The sequence below is a fragment of the Macaca fascicularis genome, chromosome 17 (genome assembly GCF_037993035.2).
Source record: "Macaca fascicularis isolate 582-1 chromosome 17, T2T-MFA8v1.1".
Lineage (NCBI taxonomy): Eukaryota > Metazoa > Chordata > Mammalia > Primates > Cercopithecidae > Macaca > Macaca fascicularis.
The window spans coordinates 89083773-89104471 of NC_088391.1; the positions used below are offsets into that span (position 1 = coordinate 89083773).

The 20699-nt window shown below is 43.7% G+C and overlaps 1 protein-coding gene across 9 annotated transcripts in view; it reads left to right on the plus strand.

The window, feature by feature from the left end:
- Positions 1 to 20699, plus strand: part of FARP1 (FERM, ARH/RhoGEF and pleckstrin domain protein 1) — a 303757-nt gene that overhangs the window by 44037 nt on the left and 239021 nt on the right. Inside the window, exon 2 of one of the 9 annotated variants that reach the window (XM_065533409.2) lies at positions 11306 to 11542. The exons of 6 other annotated variants lie outside the window; for them this stretch is intronic. The gene's annotated coding sequence lies outside the window, so the exon portion shown is untranslated. The remainder of the gene's footprint in view (positions 1 to 11305; positions 11543 to 20699) is intronic. 2 more of the 9 variants (XM_065533408.2, XM_065533410.2) reach the window with 2 other exon arrangements.

Sequence of the window (20699 nt, forward strand, 5' to 3'; positions counted from 1 at the left end):
TTGAACTCCCAAATAGAGGGGAATGGGAAAAGTTTCATGGCATTTGAGATAATCTTTGATAAAGGAGCAGAATATTGGCAGGTGGAGATGTGGGGGAGGAGGATCCAGGCAGTGGTAAGGAAGGGGGCTCTGTGTCCTGGGGAGAAATAGAGAAAGCCCTGGAAGGTAAGTTCATGTCACCTTACAGGGTCTTGAATGTCAGGCGAAATAACGTATTCAACTTCGCAGGTGATGAGAGCTGTGGAAGGCTTTCAACAGGAGAGCAACATGGTTATAGCTGAGTGGAAATCATTTTAATCTAAAAGTTGCTGGAATACCATATGGAGCTGGAAATTATAGCTGCAGAAACCATGTGGCTGTTGAAATAATCTAGTGGAGAGGGCTGTTGATGACATGTACATTTAGTTATCTTATTTTCATTTTCCTCTTGTTGATGTAATTTCTGTGACCAGAGTCTTGTTCCATTTTAATTTGTAAAGCATGCTGTTCAATATGACATGTAATAAATGTTGAACCCAACCCTCTCTGGGGTGTCAGTCCAATCATTCAGACAACTATTTTGACTTGAGAAAAAGAAAATGAAAGTCCTGAGGGAAAGTGTTCACATTTGCTATTTTAATCTGGGAGAGCAAATGTTCTTAGAGCTCTGCGGTCCCTTGGATTGGGTGCAGTTTGCTCTGCTGAGCGTGAGTTGGCAGCCCTGCCCGCTTGAACATGGCTGCTGCTCATCGTTCAGGGTAAGTGGACTCTTCTGGTGGGGCCGGACGCCCCTCGCATTTGGGCAGCACCCATGTGGGCCTCTTGTTCACGGGACTGTCCTGAACAGAACAGTTTCTGTGAGAAAGAAGTCTTCATAAATATTTGTTAAAAGAAAGAAGTTTCAGGCTGGGTGCGGTGGCTCACACCTGTAATCCCAGCACTTTGGGAGGCCGAGGTGGGCGGATCACGAGGTCAGGAGTTTGAGACCAGCCCGGCCAACATTGGTGAAACCCTGTCTCTACTAAAAAAAATTAGCCAGGTGTGGTGGTGTGTGCCTGTAATCCCAGCTACTTGGGAGGCTGAGGCGGGAGAATCACTTGAACCCTGGAGGTGGAGGTTGCAGTGAGCGGAGATCACACCATTACACTCCAGCCTGGGTGACAGGGCGAGACTCTGTCTCAAAAAAAAAGAAGTTTTCTACATACAAAGGAGAGGCTAAGATGTCTTAAGGCTTAAAGTAGTGCCCTTGTGCCTTGACTGCTTCCTGGGCTGCCCAGGCTGACCTGCGGGTCCCCTGTGGGCCTCACTGTGGCTCTAAGGAAGGCGGAGTCTGTGGTGTCCACACCCCCTGCACTCTGAAGGACCCTCCTTCCTTGAGACATCCCTGTGAAGTCCTCCTTCAGAAGTGTTTGGGGCGTGAAACGCATGTCCTGCACATCCAAGGCTCACCACATGGGCCCAGTCTCCTTTCTCTCATTGACACCGACTGACCTTATGTGTGCTGAGGGCAGTCTTTGGCCCTGGACCCAGGATGTTTCTGAGGTTACAACTCCAAGTTGGTGGCAAACCGATAAGGCCCATGGAGGCTCGCCAGCTCTGCAGGTCTCAGACGTGCCTCAGGGCAGGAGAGTGCGTTTCCTTCTCTCCCTGTCGTGTGATGCAGGCCACTTCCCATGATGTCCCCAGTGAATGGCCTGGATTGGGGTTGCCTGATGGGTGCTGGCCGGTGGGAGTGTACTCCTTAACAAGGAGGAAGAGCCAGATGTGCCCAGTGGCCAAGAACATGAACCCATGCCCCTTTGCAGGGCTTCAAGTACGTAAGGCAACTGGGGCAGATTTCTTAAGGCTGTGGTCAGAAATGAGTACTTTCTTTTTCTTTTGGTCATCTTAAAGCAGTACAGGAAAAGCACTTAAAATATTTTTAAGGCCTTTAATTTAGAATGCATTCCTAAATGAATGTTCTTTGTCTACCTAAATTACCATGGACTCTTTCAGGCCAAGTTCACAGAAGATTTTTTTTTTCATTTTTTGTGCCATACTTTGGTCATTGTAACAAGCAGACAAGAACAGCTTTTTTATTGTTGTTTGTTTTTTTGGTTTTTGAGTAGTTGGGACTATAGGCGCCTGCCACCATGCCCGGCTAATTTTTTTTTGTATTTTTTTTAGTAGAGATGGGGTTTCACCGTGTTAGCCAGGATGGTCTCGATCTCCTGACCTCGTGATCCGCCCGCCTCGGTCTCCCCAAGTGCTGGGATTACAAGCGTGAGCCACCGCACCTGACCAAGAATAGCTTTTGATGATGAGAGAATCATTAAAGATTCTGTTAAGAAACCTGGTATTAAAATGAGCAGAACAGAAAGGGATTTGAGTATATGATAAATTAGTTAACCAGATTGTGTAAATTGGAGGAATAGAAACTCCCTAACCAACCCAATATGTATTCAAATTAAATACGTATTTGAGAGGGAGAATATTTACTTATTGTTGCCATGCATATTATAGAACCTTCTCAAGTCAGGCATCGTTGAATTTTCAATTTTAAAACTAGTTTGAGGCATAATGTAATAAATCTGTTTTGCATTTTTATTTTCAGTTCCCCAGGAAAGATTTCAGATCTAGATAGTGTATTCTCACAATTTCAGGAGCAACAGTTGAGATTTGTGATTTCTGTTAACCAAAGCCTTTTGGGTTGGCTCTTCTTGTTGAAAAACTTAATTAAAAATTCTTTTTTACTGCTTATTTAAAAAATTTTTACCTTTTTCATGTAAGTTCTCTGTCTTCAAATTATACCATGTTTTCTTTACTAGAAATGTCTGTATTTAGTGACCGAAGTTTGCCCTTGTCTTCTGTTCTTGGCCAGTTGCCACTGTCCCTCCCCCTCGTCCCTGCACCTTTGGTTCTCTTGACCCTGTCTGTAATGGCTTTATATTAACTTTTCTCTTTTTGAGCTGATCTGCTGAAAAATTTTAATGGTGGTGGGATTAAAGAGATCCCCACTTCTTTGTCATTTCCTTTTAAAAATATTTTACAATTTTCTCCTTTTCTACATGGTTTTTTTGCATCAATATAGGAACAATTATGGTGCAAACCTTTTACAACGAACTTTATTCCTGTGTTGTACCTCCACACTACCAGGGTAAATGGCAAACTCTGAAAAATTCCCTCTCTCTCAGGCTATTGTTTCTAGAGATACATTCATTATAAATCAGTGTTTGAGGAAGCTCCTACCTCAAAGTCTTTAACTCTGTGTATGTTTATTTTGTGCTTTCTCCTATCTTCCAAACTTATTAGAAGCAAAATCGAGGTTGACTGATAGGAAATTTGCCAGGTCCCTTTCCTTCCCAGCTGGGAAATGGGTAATAAGCATCAGATGATATTTCTTTTTATTTACTTATTTTTTATTATCTTTAGAGACAGGATCTCACTCTATTACCGAGGCTGGAGTGCACTAGTGCAATCACAGCTCACTGCAGTCTCAGCTCCTGGTCTCAATCCATCCTCCCACCTCAGCATCCTGAGAAGCTAGGACTATAGGTGCATGCCACCATGCCGTTGCCAAGGCTGATCTTGAACTTCTGGCCTCAAGTGATCCTCTCCGCTTGGCCTCCCAGAGTGCTTGGATTACAGGCATGAGCCAACATGCCTAGCCTCATATGATATTTCAAGTAGATCTATGAATGATCGTTTCCACGATTTTCTTTTTTAAAATAAACGGTGACATAGGTAGTCCTTGACTCCAGAATACCAATTACAAGTGCTCTGGATGTATGGACACTGCATCTTATCACCTCCCCTGGTCCTGCTCCTGGCCCCGTGCCCACCTATGCCCAATCCTTCCTAAAAGCAGAGTTGACACACAACACGGCCAGGACCTTTCCTGTCTTGCCCGACACTGCCGGAGGCATTAAGGGAACTCCCGGGCCTGCCCCGGCTGTCGTGTGACCTCTGGTGCTGCTAGGTTCCCCAGAATGGTGCCTGTTTTTCCAATTTCCAGGAGCTTCAACCCGTAGAACCCTTGACCGTACTAACCTTTGAGAACACTGCCTGTGTTCTTAACATGAAAGAGCAACCTTAGGAGTCTCTGACTGGGCGAAATGATCATTGGGGATGTTGAACTGGGCTTCAGAATATACTTTTCAACAGAAATGAAACTAAATAGCAGTTAGATCTGGTTCATAGTGTTGTTAAGCTTCATTGTGGTGAAATAGGCTTTCTAGGGTTGACTTGAGAATTCTTCCACCATGTAATAGTGGAAAATGCTTTGGGGTATGAAGTATTCATTAATATGAGAGTAAATATATAAACCTGTTCATAATCTATAGACTACCAATGTGAATTTCATCTCAATTATGAAAGCATTCTGGGAGACTATGCTTCTTCATTTTATTTTCAATATTTCTTTTTTTCCTTCCTGTAATATAGCAATAAGACCAACCTCTTAGTTAAATAAATTTGGCTGGGTACAGTGGCTCATGCCTGTAATCCCAGCACTTTGGGAGGCTGAGGCGGGCAGATCACTTGAGTTTAGGAGTTCGAGACCAACTTGGCCAACATGGAAAAACCCCATCTCTACTGAAAATACAAAAATTAGCTGGGCATGGTGGCACGTGCCTGTAATCTCAGCTACTCAGGAGGCTGAAGCAGGAGAATCACCCGAACCCAGGAGGCAGAGGTTGCAGTGAGCCGAGATCACGCCACTGCACTCCAGCCTGGGTGACAGAGCAAGACTCTGTCTTAAATAAATTAAATAAGTACATAAATAAATTTTAGAGAAAAACTACTTGTAGTCCTGAAACCCCAACAAGTCAAATTCTTTGCATCTGACATCCAGACACTGTTTTCCTACTCATTGTGCAGAAACAATTAAAAAAAAATTTTTTTTTAATTTAACATCATAACAAATTGAGTCGTCTGTGTTTCACAGTCTTCATGTTTGTGATTTTTGAGTGTATACTGTTCCAGGCAGCAGATATGCTATAGTTTGGTTAACCTTTCTTTAGTTGTTTTGAGTTGACGTTAGTAACACTACAAGGAACGCAGTTGTGTTTATAGCCTTTTTATTCCTTGGGATGATTTCCCAAAGCCAAATTCCCATAAGTGACAAATTATAGGTATTTATGGTATTGGTCCACATTGATTTCTGCGTGTGTTGAATCACATTGCCATCAACCCCGGCAATGTAACATTGACTGTTACTTTTTTTTTTTTTGAGATGGAGTCTTACTCTGTCTCCCAGACTGGAGTGCAGTGGCGTGATTTCAGCTCACTGCAACCTCCGCCTCCCAGGTTCAAGGGATTCTCCTGCTTCAGCCTTTAGAGTCGCTGGGATTACAGGCAGCTGCCACCACACCTGGCTAATTTTTTTTGTATTTTTAGTAGAGACAGGGTTTTACCATGTTGGCCAGGCCAGTCTCAAACTCCTGACTTCAGGTGATCCACCCGCCATAGCCTCCCAAAGTGCTGGGATTACAAGTGTGAGTCACCGTACCTGGCTGACTTGTTATTCAACTTTCAAAAAGATGATCTCCAGAAAAATTTCCTGGGCCATTTTAAGAAAAAAAAAAAAAAAAATCAATGATTATAGGCAGGTGTTTTAAATTGACGAGAAAAGTGAAGAAGCCAGATAAATTTGCTTGTACAAGTAATAAAGAATTTCGTCTGTCTAATTTTGAGTTGGTGTTTTATCAAGTGAAGTAGATTTAATGGGATGTCTGTGTTTTTTCAGTACCTCTTCTAAGCCACAAGTTGTATATGTGTCACACATGCGAACCCCAGCAGGGTGTATCAGCAACCATTCACAAGTAAGATGCCATGTTGCCAGCCCTTGTCTTCCAATAATTATGGTTGCCAATTACCAGACAGCCAGACTCTTCCTTTTTTTTGTTTTTTGAGACAGAGTCTTACTCTGTCGCCCAGGCTGGAGTGCAGTGACACGATCTAAGCTCACTGCAACATCTGTCTCCTGGGTTCAAGCGATTCTTCTGCCTTAGCCTCCCAAGTAGCTGGGATTACAGGCGTGTGCCACCACGCCTGGCTAAGTTTTGTATTTTTAGTAGAGACAGTGTTTCACCATATTGGCCAGGCTGGTCTTGAACTCCTGACCTTGTGATCCACCCACCTGGGCCTCCCAAAGTGCTGGGATTACAGGTGTGAGCCACCGTGCCTGGCCCCTATTTTTAAAAATTTCTTTTCATAGAATACATTTCACATTATATGCCCAGTGTTCCATTATTGGAACGCGAAGCATGTGGAAGTTATTTATATCCTACTGTTCAAAGTCATCGCCAAGGTCTGATTTTCCAGTTCAAAAAATTGCAACCTCAGGCATAAATGGGTTAGTGATTCCCACGGTGGGAAAATAACAATTTATTACTTAGAATTTTATTTTTGTGGACAGATTATTTTAGAGTAAAACACATTTGAGAGTTAAGTCTCAGTTTAGAGTCTAATATTTTGATACATCAACAAGGGCGACCTGGTCCTTAAATGGAACTTCTCCATATTCAGAAGCTCTCCAAGCCTTTCTTTCTAGGATTTAGAAATTCATAATGTGAGAGATCAGCATCTCCTAATTTTAAAGTGTTCCTAGTGTATGTAACCATCAGTGGCTGGTATCTACTGAACAGAGAGGAAGTTTTCAAAAATTAAACACTGTCTGATTTTCTGCAGAGTTTTTATTCAGAATGTGCTTGGCCTTCCCTGCCCCTTCCCAGCTTTCTTGTTTTTCGCAGACGCTCCAAGTAAAGCTTTCTTCTTCAGGTACCTACGCCATAGGGTCATTGTGTAGAATCGCGAGTGTTAAATGATGCAAATAAGCTCTTCAAGACTGGCCCTTCTTATTATGTAACAGCACTTTGTGGGAAAGCGAAATGATTTGAGTGAAAAACTTGTGTTTCTCAACAGTTACAGAAATAGAGACACGGTGCTTGGATGTTTCATTTCAGACCGTGGCCTGTCCTTTTGGCTGGAAAGTGACCTGGGACTTAGTCCTCAATTCCATTCCACTGTCCTTTCTCCCTTTTGTGATGTGCACCTAAGGATGATCCTGGATCTGCCTGTTTGAACCAAGCTGTGATTTACATGGGAACTGAGTATTTGCTTTGGGGAATATATATATTCCCCCTGGGCTGTTTTTTTGTTTGTTTTGTTTTTGCCTGCTAGTGTCTACTGTGTGTGTGTCTCAGTATTTCTGGAAGCTCTGCAGTTTTAAACTACATTTATTTAAGGGCAGTGAGTTTGCGTGTGCTCTGAGTGTGTTTAGTTCTAACCCAGACTTCGGGGGGGCATCCGGAGCATTGTTGGAGCACCTTTCTGATTGCACAGGGAAGGGAGGGCAGTGGGTGCCATGGTGCCTTTCTTTTGTGGGCACTCAGTATATTCTCTGATCCACTGGGTCAATAGAGCATTTTCTATAAATCCTTGCTAATGGGAGGGAGAAGTGTTTTAAGACATTTAAAACTTTCATAATTTGGATCCATAAAAAGACTACCGGCCAGGCGTGGTGACTCACACTTGTAATCCCAGCACTTTGGGAAGCCAAGATGGAAGGATCACTGCCCCAGAAGTTCGAGACCAGCCTGGGCAACACAGTGAGACTCTGTCTCTACAAAAATTTTAAAAAATTCGCTGGACGTGGTGGTACATGCCTGTAGTCCCAGCTACTCAGGAGACTGAGGTGAGAGGATCACTTGAGCCTGGGAGGTGGAGGCTGCAGTGAGCTGTGATCATATCACTGCACTCCAGCTTGGGTGACAGAGCAAGACACTGTCTCCAAGACCTATTACTAGACCTCTTTATAGGCCTAGTAATAGTTCCAGTACACATTTTGATGATGTGATAGGTTTTTGCCATAGGCATCCTCAGTAGCTTAGTGATTTGCCCAGCGGCTTGACTGGCACTTTTATGCTCAAACAGGTGAGAGGTTTGGGGAGACTTTGTGATTGCATCTAAAATGACTGAATCATAAAGTCGCTGGATGGTAGAGAGGGTGACGGCTTTAGAAATCATCATGTACAAGAGAGCCCTTGGCACGGGAGTTGAGACCAAGCACTCTGGCACCAGCCTGTCTGCATCTGGTCCCATGTCTGCCACTTACGAGCTGGGTGACTGTGGGCAAGTTAATCTCTTGTGCCTCAGTTTCCTCATCTGTAAAAAGGGGTCAGGGTAGTAGTATCCGTCTAATGGCAGTTGTGAGGATTGAGTTAGAATTTATAAAGCTCTGAGAACAGTACCTGCCATGGAGAAAGTGCTACGTAAGTGCTGGCTAAATTAAAATAATAATACTTACTGTGTTTTCACATTCCAGGAATGAGAAACCTAAAATCCAGGAAAGAGGAAGTTAATTTTACAATACACTCAAAATGTCAAAAGTTCAGATGAGAACCAGGCCTGTCTCGGCTAGTGATTTTTCTCTTTGTCGTGCTGCAGAATGACTCCAGTCTGGTGGTCAACCTGATAGCGCCTAAGTAATTTTTCCTCCCTTTCAGCAATCTGCAGCAACAATGTGCTGTTCGTAATCATTAATTTCTTTAGTAGACATTGTTTAATTAAATGCCTTGTCAACCAGGCTGACATTTAAACATTCTCATTTTCCCACAAGGGATTTCACTATTTTATTACATACTTTTTTTCCTTGACATTTCACTATTGTAATTAATCATTAATTGTAGTTGAAGTATTCCAGGACAGGGTACCCTTTACACATCTGTTGTATTTTATAGTATCCTTTGGCTTATAATAATATTGCATAGTTTATTTCTTGAAGAATATTGAAACTGTTAGAAAATTGTATAGTCTGCTTTTTTAATGGCTTAATAGAAATTGCTTTCCTTTTCCCACCTTGAAGGAAGCCCTGTCATTTCTAATTTACTGAATTTGGTAAGCTTTAGGAAATGGCTTCCTTTTTCATAAAGTTGTATAAGATGATGATGTTGGCTGGGCACGGTGGCTCACGCCTGTGATCCCAGCACTTTGGGAGGCCCAGGCAGGAGTTCAAGACCAGCCTGACCAACATGGAGAAACCCTGTCTCTACTAAAAATACAAAATTAGCCAGGCGTGGTGGCGCATGCCTGTAATCCCAGCTACTTGGGAGGCTGAGGCAGGAGAATTACTTGAACCCGGGAGGGCGGAGGTTGCAGTGAGCCGAGGTCGCGCCACTGCACTCTGGCCTGGGCAACAAGAGCGAAACTCCATTTAAAAATAAAAAATAAAAAAGATGATGTTATTCATTCCAGAATAGATGTCTGTGGATGATTACACAGGATGCAGGGCACATTTAAATTTTGGCATGTATTTATTTATTTTTTTTTTTTTGAGACGGAGTCTTGCTCTGTTGCCCAGGCTGGAGTGCAGTGGCCGGATCTCAGCTCACTGCAAACTCCGCCTCCCGGGTTTACGCCATTCTCCTGCCTCAGCCTCCCGAGTAGCTGGGACTACAGGCGCCCGCCACCTCGCCCGGCTAGTTTTTTGTATTTTTTAGTAGAGACGGGGTTTCACCATGTTAGCCAGGATGGTCTCGATCTCCTGACCTCGTGATCCGCCCGTCTCAGCCTCCCAAAGTGCAGAGATTACAGGCTTGAGCCACCGCGCCAGGCCTGGCATGTATTTCTTAAGCATCATTTTCAGAATGTCCAAAACTTCAGTGGAAAATGGTAGAGGGTAGGATAAGTTTTTACTAAAAACTTCCTTAATTTTTTTTTTTTTTTTTTTTTTTTGAGACGGAGTCTCGCCCTGTAGCCTAGGCTGAGTGCAGTGGCATGATCTCGGCTCACTGCAAGCTCCTCCTCCCAGGTTCACGCCGTTCTCCTGCCTCAGCCTCCTGAGTAGTTGGGTCTACAGGCGCCTGCCACCACGCCTGGCTAATTTTTTGTATTTTTTAGTAGAGATGGGGTTTCACTATTTAGCCAGAATGGTCTCGATCTCCTGACCTCGTGATCTGCCTGTCTTGGCCTCCCAAAGTGTTGAGATTACAGGCGTGAGCCACCGCGCCTGGCCAGCTACTCGGGAGTCTGAGGCTGGAGGATTACTTGAGCCCAGGAATTTGAGGCAGCTGTGAGCTATTTCAGGCAGACCAAAAGCTGCCTCTCACCTGCGTATTTCATTTTCTTTTCTGTTTTCGCAGTTCTATTAGTCGGATCCACTATTGGCACACCTTTCGGTACACTGTGAATGCTTAGTAAATACCACCGGTTGCACAAACGTGTGTCCTACCCACACCATGCCACCTGCCATCACTACTATTTAAGAACCTTTTTTCGGGGACTAGTTGATGTCTCAGTTCCTCAGTGAGGTGGCATCCTTATTTCTGAGGCTTTTAAAATTCATTTAATACCTATTATCAGAAGTAAACATGTTGCCTTCAACACTCATCTCTGAACTACCTTTTCTCTTGCCTGATAGATTATGCATCCCATAAAGACAAAACGATATTGTGCCACATTATTGCTTTCTGTCCTATACGGTGTGAAATGTAGTTGCTGAAGCATAATAGGCCCTCATAAATGTTTGTTAATGGTGATGATCTCGATTATGGTGACTTTTGAATGATAGCATACTTTCAACATTGGGTTATTTTCAAAGGCATTGAGTAAGCAAAGCCAGTAATTCACTGCGTCCTCATTATGGGCCAGGCAAGGGTTGGGTGCTTTCTACAAATATTTGGAGAGGCTGACTGGTGTCGATTAGAGAGATTTTCTTTAGTGAGTGAAGAGAATGATGTGTGTTAAGTCGAGTGAGGTTGGCTGCAGACTAAAAAGTACGCCTCTGTTTACATTGCAGGGACCTTGTTAGTGTGGGAATTCAGAGGGGCTGGAAGCTGGTGACCATCTTCCTTACATTTAATTTACCCTGACCTTTTCCTTAGAGGTAGAATGAGGAGTGAGCTAAAGTTTAAAGTTCGTACTCTAAGAATCATTGAGAAATTGACATCATTAGAATAGGAATGACTGGAGATTTTTTTCCGGTTTCCTGATTTTTCTGGAGATAAAAAAGCCTTCTCTTCTGGTAATTTTCATCTCCACTTCTGTTCTACACATTTTTGTCTTTGCATATCTGTTTAATGGAGGATATGTGCTCTACCAAATCAGTGAAAGTGCAAAGCCAAAGTATTGACTTAGATCGTTTTTAGAATAAGGTTGGAGTAGAAATTAAAAATTGATTGGAAAAGGCATGCCACTTTTTCTTGCGAGGAGGTGTTGAAAAAAGCAGGCACTCATGACCTTTGGCGCATGTGCAGAACATGGCAGAGTGTCCCTCTTTTCTTGGGGAAGTTACCTAACCTAGTAAGTGCTTGGTTTGTGTCTGATGGTTTTACAACTGTCCTTTTAGCTCATCTTCACCGAGAGCCTCAGAAGTGGAGCTGGAGCAGTGCTGCTCAGACCAGAGCCTGCATCAGAATCACCTGGAATGCAACCTCCACCGCCCCCGCCACCCCCTTTGTGATTCAGTGGGGCTGGGCTGGGCCGAGGTGAAGAATTTGTATTTCTCAGGTGATGTGGAGGATGATTGGTGGGCACATTTTAAGAAGCACTGCAGTAGAGAGTAGGCTTTTTCTCCATCTTTTAGGTAAGGAGAATGACTTCCGGGGTGGATAAGTGACTGGCCTGATGTTCTCACGGTTCCTAAGTTGAGACTAGGGCTGTCTCTCACACTTACACAAAAAAAATGATGTCAGGCTCCCAGGTAAGGGAGACGCCTGCCCTCGGGACTTGTAATCTAGCTGGCACCTTGGAAAAGAGGAGAAAGGCCTGTAAAGCCTGTGAAGTAGAAGCTAAATGCAAACAACACCTCAGGGAAGATGAAGTGAGTATTTTTTTCCTCAATGATTGGATCAGGAACGTCTTTCTGGGGGAGGTGACATTGGGACTGGCTAGAGAAGAGAGAAGTGTTTTTTTTCTTTTGAATATGTGTTTTATTTTTCTCTCCCATCTTTTATCTTTTTAAAATTGAGATTCATAGTTGTATATATTTTGGAGGTACATGTGATATTTTGATACATGTATACAATGTGTAATGATCAAATCAGAGTAATTGGTATAGCCATCGTCTCTTTTCTTGGGGACATTCCAATTCTCTTCTAGCTCTTTTGAAATAGATAACACATTATTGTTAACTATAATTTCCCTGCTGTATTTTTGTACCCGTTAGCCAACTCAAAGATGGTATTTTAGGACCGGGCGCGGTGGCTCAAGCCTGTAATCCCAGCACTTTGGGAGGCCGAGATGGGCAGATCACGAGGTCAGGAGATCGAGACCATCCTGGCTAACACGGTGAAACTCCGTCTCTACTAAAAATACAAAAAACTAGCCGGGCGCGGTGGCGGGCGCCTGTAGTCCCAGCTACTCGGGAGGCTGAGGCAGGAGAATGGCGTGAACCCGGGAGGCGGAGCTTGCAGTGAGCTGAGATCCGGCCACTGCACTCCAGCCTCGGCAACAGAGCAAGACTCCGTCTCAAAAAAAAAAAAAAAAAAAAAAAAAAAAACCAAACGATGGTATTTTAGCAGGAAGAAACAGAACAGCAGGCTGTTGCTCTGAGTTTTCCTTATTTTTCAGAGACTTGTCAGGGTTATTTAAGATAACCTACTTAATTAAAAAAATTTTGTTAAAAATATGGTTGCCAAGAAGGAACAGTGAAGCGAGAATCTTTAGCTCTGCAGTTAATTCTCATTTCCTTGCTTTCTTGTTGAAATAGGGGCATCCTACTTGTAGACAGTTAATAGCCTGGTCTCCTTTTCCCAAATGATCAAACAGGCCGAACAGTTTCTCCTCTGTTTGAAGTGTCTGGTTGATGTAAAACAGTTGATCTGTAGTTGTTTCTCTTGCTCACAGACTTTTTGGAAATAAGCAAATCTATCCGCACAGATAGCTGTTGTTGAACTTTCTCAAAACCCCTTATCTAACTCCTTGTGAGAAGTCAAACTGAGCTGCTTTGCTCTTGAGGAGGTCCGGGCTGGCAGCCTTTCCAGTTTATCTCCAACCTGCCTTCCCCTGGGGTCAGCTCCTGGCGTGTGGCTCCCCTGGACAGAGGCACAAGGTGGCTTTGTGACAGCTTCCGGCTCCTAAGAGCAGAGCCAGATGTATGGAGCTGTTGGAGATTGATCACACGCCCTTTGCCTTTTGCTCTCCTAGGTGTCTGACACTTGATGTTTTGCCCTCACTCAATGCCACATCCACACTTCTTTGTTCTCTACATGGGCCACAGAAGTGCTTGGAGGACTCAGAACCCAGCCCTTTGGCTTCCTGCAGCTCTGCCACTTGGACTTCTTCTTTGAATAACACGTTCCTATGAATTTTTCTTCACCTGGAATTTTTCAGTTGCTTGTATTTAAAACTGGAAGAGGGGAAACAAACTCTTGCAAAAAGTTTCCCTTCATCTACCCGGCTTGATTGAAAGTAGTTCCTCTTCACTGTGATTTCATCTCACTCGATTTATGCTCTCAACAGGGCAGGAGTAGTTGGTAGGAGTGTATGCTTTTAGTAGATTAAATTAAATATTGTTTAATTACTCCTTAATTAAACATAGCCTTCTTAATTACTTTTTTTTTCTTTTTTAAGAGAGTCTTGCTTTGTTGCCCAGGTTGGAGTGCAGTGGCACAATCATAGCTCATTGCAGCCACAAATTTCTGGGCTCAAGTGATCCTCTTGCCTCAGCACTGCAAGTAGCTGGGACCACAGGTGCTTACCACCATGTCTGGGTAATTTTTAAATTGTTTGTAGAGACGGGGTTTTGCTATGTTGCCTAGACTGATCTCAAACTGCTGGCCTCAAGTGATCCTCCTGCCTCAGCCTCCCAAAATGTTGGGATTACAGGCATGGGCCACTGCCCCTGGCCCAAATTCCTTCTTAATTAAACATATAGGTATATGGTACAAAATTAAAAATGTCTGAAAGAGCATCTGATGAAAAGCCAGTCCCCAGCCTTCCTTGCTTTTGTCCCAGGTCAGGCTGGCCACCTCACTGGAGTCAGCTCTCCTTCCAGTTACCTCCCTCTGCTTCCAGAGAGGCTCTTTGTGTTCACAGGAATATTCATGGACACATAGACATTTTTAGATTTATGGAGGTGTAATCACAAATCATAACTTTGACCTGTTTCAGGTGTACAATTCAAAGGTTTTTAGTCAGTTAACAGAGTTGTGTGACTGTCACCGCAGTCCAGTTTCAGAACATTTCTGTCTCCCCAAAAAGACCACAATTCCTTGGCTGTTGATCCAGCTCCTAATCCCAGCCCCAGGCAACTACTTTCTGGATATTTGTCCTCCTGATAAAGCTTTTGCTGGATATTACATTTAATAGGGTCATAGGTTTATGGTGTCTTTTGCCTGTGGCCCTTGTCACTCAGCAAAATGTTTGCGAGGTCCATTTATGTGGTGTGTGTCAGCATTTTGTGTCTTTTTGTGGCAGAACAGTATTCCCAGGTATGGATAGATTGTATTTGGTTTATTCACTCACCAGTTGATGACTATCTGGGTTATTGGGTTATCCACTTGTTGACTCTGTTTTGGCTGTGGACATCTGCATGTACTTCTGTGCAGACATATGTTTCCATTTGCCCTGGGAAGACACCTAGGAGTGGAATTGCAGGGTCACCAGGAGAAGGGTTTGCTGGGTTTCATGCCAAACTTATGATTAAAATTTTAAGAAACTGCCAAAATGCTTTTTAAAGTTTTCGCAGTATTTTATATTCCTTCCAGCAACCTGCAGTATATGAGTTTCCGATTTTGCACATTCTTGAGAGCTTGTTTGCAAGTTCTAGCAGGGGAGCGCGGCTACTCATTTACCCGTGACCGAAAACCGGTCCTCCTCTATCGGGGATGGTCGTCCTCTTGGACCAAGCACAGTTTTGGGAGGGACACACATGGAGTGGTGAGGGAGGAAAGGAACATCTGCCTAGTGAGCCAGGTTAGCCAGATCAACCCTGGCAATCACCCCCAGCCCAGTGAACCCTGACGATCAATGGGGTGACAGATGTCACAGCCAGATGGCCCTCACATCTAGATTCTCCACATTCTTGATAACACGTTATTGTCTGTCTTTTTCATTATAGCCATTACAGTGGGTGTGAAATATCTTATTGTGTGTGTAATTTACATTTCCTAATGCTTAATGATGTTGAACATCTTTCCATGTGCTTCACCATCTTTATGTCGTATGCAGATTTAAAATCTTCCTATTATCAGTTTTAAAACATGAGGTAATGGCTGACTTACAGTGCCTCTCACCATTTCTACTCCTTTCCCTGCCAGTTTTTTAGCTGCATTATTTCTCCATTGTCAGGAGTTATATCATATTCTGTGGCTGTTACAATTATTTTTTTCTTTCTCTTAAAGTATAAATGGATGTAAAGTTTACTAATAACTGTTTTTCATTCTTTCACCACTTACATTTTGTCTTGCTGAAGTTTAGTAGTTTTTTTGAGAAGGGATTGGCTAACATTCTTCTGAATTCTCACCTATTTAAAATGTTTGGCTGTGGGCTGCATGTGGTGGCTTATGCCTGTAGTCCCAGCACTTTGGGAGGCCAAGGCAGGAAGATTGCTTGAGGGTAGGAGTGCAAGACTAGCCTGGGCAACATAGCAAGACTCTGTACATACTAACTGGTGGTGGTGGTGGTGCATATGTGCAGTCTCAGCTACTTGGGAGGCTGAGGCAGGAGGACTGCTTGAGCCCAGGAGCTCGAGGTTACAGTGAGCTATGATCATGCCATTGCATTCCAGCCTAGGTGACAGACCCTATCTAAAAAAAAAATAAAGAAAAAAAATTTGGCTATTATAATTGAATGAAAGTTTGCTTATGTTTAAAGTTTTGATTCTGTTACAATTCTTTGAGGACGTTTTTGGCATTTAAGCCTTGAATGTTGCTGTGGACAATTCTAAAATTTTGTCCCCTCATACTTTATTTGAACTTTTTGTCTAGCTGCCCAAATGATTCCTTCCTAAAGTTTGAGGACCAGTGATGACTCAGGAAATGAGTTGTCAAATTATCTTTGTGGCGATCATTTTATGGTAGTTATCCCTGGAATACGATATCTTCATTTATTATGGACAAGTATCTTCAATTTCTAAAATGTTTTCCTGAATTATGCCTTAAACTTTTTTTTTCTTGTTCTATTATTTGATTTCTGTTTCTTTAGGAATACTGATTGTGGGTATGTTGGATCATCTCTCTCTGTCTTCCATATCTGTCAGTTCTCTGTGATTTTTTTTAGACGGAGTCTCGCTCTGTCGCCCAGGCTGGAGTGCATTGGTGCAATCTCGGCTCACTGCAAGCCCCACCTCCCGGGTTCATGCCATTCTCCTGCCTCAGCCTCCCGAGTAGCTAGGACTACAGGCGCCCGACACCATGCCCTGCTAATTTTTGTATTTTTAATAGAGACGGGGTTTCACCATGTTAGCCAGGGTGGTCTCGATCTCCTGACTTTGTGATCCGCCTGCCTTAGCCTCCCAAAGTGTTGGGATTACAGGCGTGAGCCACTGTGCGCCGCCAGTTCTCTGTGTTTTAAATCTATTGGTTGCTTTTCTCAATCTTTCCCATCAGGTCCCTCCTATTTTCACCAGTGCACATTTCCTTTTGGCTGCTTCCCATTTGGCCTGTATTTTGGTGATATTTTCATTCTTCCATTTTGTCCTCCTGAGGTCTGCCACCCTCATTCTTTATTTCCTGCTAATGTCTTCCCATAGCTTCCCTGAACTCTTGTAAATTCTTTTATGTTTTTGTCTATTGAATCAGTTTTATTTCATGAAGTTTTATTAATTTATAACAATATGTTTGGACAAAGCTTTAATCTGTTGCATGTAACATTTCTTTGGATGTTCATCTGTCATTTTTCTTTTTTCTTGCACCATCTTTGTAAAGGCTTTTTTGTTTGTTTTTTGGTTAGTAGGTATGAAGTAGCTCTTTGCAGGAGCCTCAGTGGGCCAGCAGACAGAGCCGTGTCCCATACTAATAGGAATTTTCATGACTTGAGGGGGTGTGTGTGTGTGTGTGTGTGTGTGTGTGTGTGTGTGTGTAATCCTTTCAACCTTTGCTATTCCCTTACTTGCTGAAACTTTGGCAGTGAACCTTGGTGGTGTGTCTAATGCAGTCTCTTTTTCATCTTGCCTCAGCAACAGACTGCTGCTTACAAATATGGCTTGCCTGTATGGTTTCTCATTCCATATCAATCACACTGTGCCCAGGGAAGCTGTTACCGTGAATCTGCGCACCTGTCCCTGTCCAAGAAAGTTATGACTGGTTTGTTGTTTATTTGAGGCTCCGCCATTTTTATCTGAGATCTACAGCCATGAGCAGCCTCTCCAAGCATTTTCCTTCCCTTCTTTCTGACCTTCACTGCAGCTTGGCACATCTTTCTTACATTTTCTGGTTTCGGGGCTACAGATGTCTTCCAGTTTCCTCAGGGATGGAATTTGCATTTTTTAGTGTACTGCTTATTGCTTTTGGGTGAATTCCAAGAGGAAGTCCTTATAAGTCAGGATACTATGACAAGACAACTCTAGTTTTTTACCTTTTCTCTGGCAGTTAAAAATCTTGGTTTTTTGTTGTTGTTGTTACTTTTTAAAAGTAACTTTTCAGATAGAGCTAACTAATAAAGTAGTTTTGCAGCAGCTTTTAACTTTAAGGTCTAGAATCATCATTTTAGTAATAGGTATCACAAGGAAAGAAATAGTAGTTTTTATTTTGACTATTCCTCAAGAAATTGAGAAGTCAGAGGAAGTTAATGGAGAGAAATTCAGAATAGAGCATAGGTTAGTATTTATACACTAGAGGCCTTTAGGTTTGTTGGATTTGTTTATCTGGAAGACGGCGTTGCATTACTGGGCTTACCAGTTTTGCTATCAAGCATCAATTGTGGTTACCCATTTATGACTTGCCAGCGTTCCTGAGATGTTCCCTTAGCGTTCTTAGGATGCTCAACTCAAAACTCTTGGCTGGATTTATGGTTGAATTAAACAGACCTTTCCATGTACAGCAACAGTCTGCACGCAAGTATGAGAACAAAAAGAAAGTATGACATACTTTGTTCAAGCATCATTATCCAGAAGTAGAAATAACCTAGACATGAGATCATTTGAGAACTAAAGAGAAAGGAAGTTAAGCTACCAAGTATCTGTTAATGACTAACTCAATTAAATTTTTAAATGCCAAGGTGCTAAAAATCAGAATATATATATTTATCTGGGGATCTTGGGCAAGAGAGACAGAGAGGAGTTCAGTTCAGAGAATGAGGAGTCTTGCTTTTTGCTTAGGTAGGACAAGGAGAAAATATTTGCAGGGAGGGTCTGAGCACATTTAGGCTGGGGTGAGGTGGGAGAGTAGAGCCCTTCCTTCCTGCCGTCACTGGCTCCCTGGATGGGCATCAACACCGTAGCCAGGTCCATGCCTGCTTGACAAGCCCAGCTAAAGCCCAGTGTAAATGACCGTGCACAGGGCCTGTCCCTGCTGAGCAAGTACAGGGAAGGAGGGTGGGTGGGGAGGGGCCACACCAAAGTAGGAAAAGTGCACGGAGGGACTGGGAAGGGGGAAGGCCAACTTGACTGATGGTAGAGCTTTCTCTGGAGATTGCATTTATTTTTAACCATGAGACAGTGAACAGAAAACATATATGGAATAGAAGTAATTTTGCCTGGCTTGTGAAGATTATTTTGGATACGACTGACTTCATAATGAATATACTGCTCCCCCACCACCACCTCCACACACACACACTTTGGTTAATTGACCCAATATTGAGGGTATCTTTTCCACTTCGGTGAAGGGCACTAGGCTGGGATTCTAGATTAACCAGGCTGGTCTCATCCCTCGAGGCTAATGAGTGAATGAACCAAAGCAGAGATCACACAACCAAACAGATTAGAAACAGATGCTCAGAAAAAGCTTATTTGAGGCAGAAGTGAGAAAGGCACTTATATAACAGACCTGTGGAATCAGGCATTCAAAAGAGAAGGGGCCAGCGTGGTGGCTCACACCTGTAATCCCAGCACTTGGGTCATTTGAAGTCAGGAGTTTGAGACCAGCCTAGCTAACATGGTGAAACCCCATCTCTACTTTAAAAAAAAAAAAAAAAAAAAAAATTAGCCAGGCATGGTGGTGGGCATCTGTAATCCCAGCTACTGGGGAGGCTGAGGCAGGAGAATCGCTTGAACCTGGGAGGCAGAGGTTGCAGTGAGCTGAGATCGTGCCATTGCACTCCAGCCTGGGTAACAGGGTGAGACTCCTTTGCAAAAATAAATAATAAAATGAGATAAGAAAAAAATTAATAGAAAAAAAGAAAAACTTTGTTGATACTATAGGGAAAGGGGGAATAGTTGGAGGGGTGGGTGGCCAGAAAGAAAGAAAGGGTGACTTTTTCTCCAATGTGAGTGAGACGCAGCCCACAGTTCTATTCCTCGCACCCCAGATAGCTCTCTGGTGCCCCTTCTGTGCCCTTTTGTCCAGAACTGCCCCCTGGGGGTCTCTTTTTCCCATCTCCTCTTTCTCCATGACCCTCACCATTGGGCCTGGTGGTTCATTTTGCTTTTTTGGTTACACATTTAACCCCTTCCCTTGATTCTCACGGCTTTCACCCTGAACCCATAGCCCAGACCCAGCTCCAGCTTCCAGACAGGAAAGCCCACAGGATGTCCTTTTATAGCCCTAGGGAACGTTCCAAAGCACACTCACACCTCCCCCTCCCCCTCCTACTTCCTCCCTTCTGCCCTGATTTCAAACTTTCTCATCAGTGTTGGACCTTTTTTTTCTTTTTCTTTTTCTTTTTTTTGAGACGGAGTCTCGCTCTGTCACCCAGGCAGGAGTGCAGTGGCGCGATGTCGGCTCACTACAAGCTCCGCCTCCCGGGTTCACGCCATTCTCCTGCCTCAGCCTCCCGAGTAGCTAGGACTACGGGCGCCTGCCACCACGCCTGGCTAATTTTTGTATTTTTAGTAGAGCTGGGGTTTCACCGTGTTCGCCAGGATGGTCTCGATCTCTTGTCCTCGTGATCCGCCCGCCTCGGTCTCCCAAAGTGCTGGGATTACAGGCTTGTGCCACTATGCCCGGCCCAGTGTTAGACTTTTACCTCCTCCTCTCAGTAGCTAACCATTTGTAACATTGGGTTAGTTTTTCCACAAAAATAGATTTTATAGCATCACCTTTTGATTTCCATTGCTGCTGTCCACATTGGCATTTCAAGCATGAACTGTGACAGTTGCTTTGTGACTGGATGCCCCAGCCCCTGCCCTCCCAGCCCTCTTTCTTTAGTTATATATAGTACCGTCGTCAGGTTCATTTTTCTGAAATTGTTGTTGTTGTTGTGTTGTTAGTCTTCCCTCAGTGACTCCTGCTGCCTACAGGGTAAAGACCGTATTTTTCAGCTGGGCATTTGGAGTCCTCTAAAGGAGGGGGGTCCCCAGACCCTGGGCGGTGGAGCAGTGGTCTGTGGCCTGTCAGGAACTGGGCTGCACAGCAGGAGGTGAGCAACAGGCGAGCATCACCGCCTGAGCTCCACCCCCTGTCAGATCAGCTGCAGCATTAGATTCTCATAGGAGCATGGACCCTGTTGGGAACTGCGCATATGAGGGATCTAGGTTGTGTGCTCCTTATGAGAATCTAATGCCTGATGATCTGAGGTGGAACCGTTTCATCCCGCAACCATTGCCTCCACTTTATCTGTGGAAAAGCCATCTTCCACAGAACAAGTCCCTGGTGCCACAAAGGTTGGGGACCGCTGCTCTAGAGCCTGACTTCAAATCA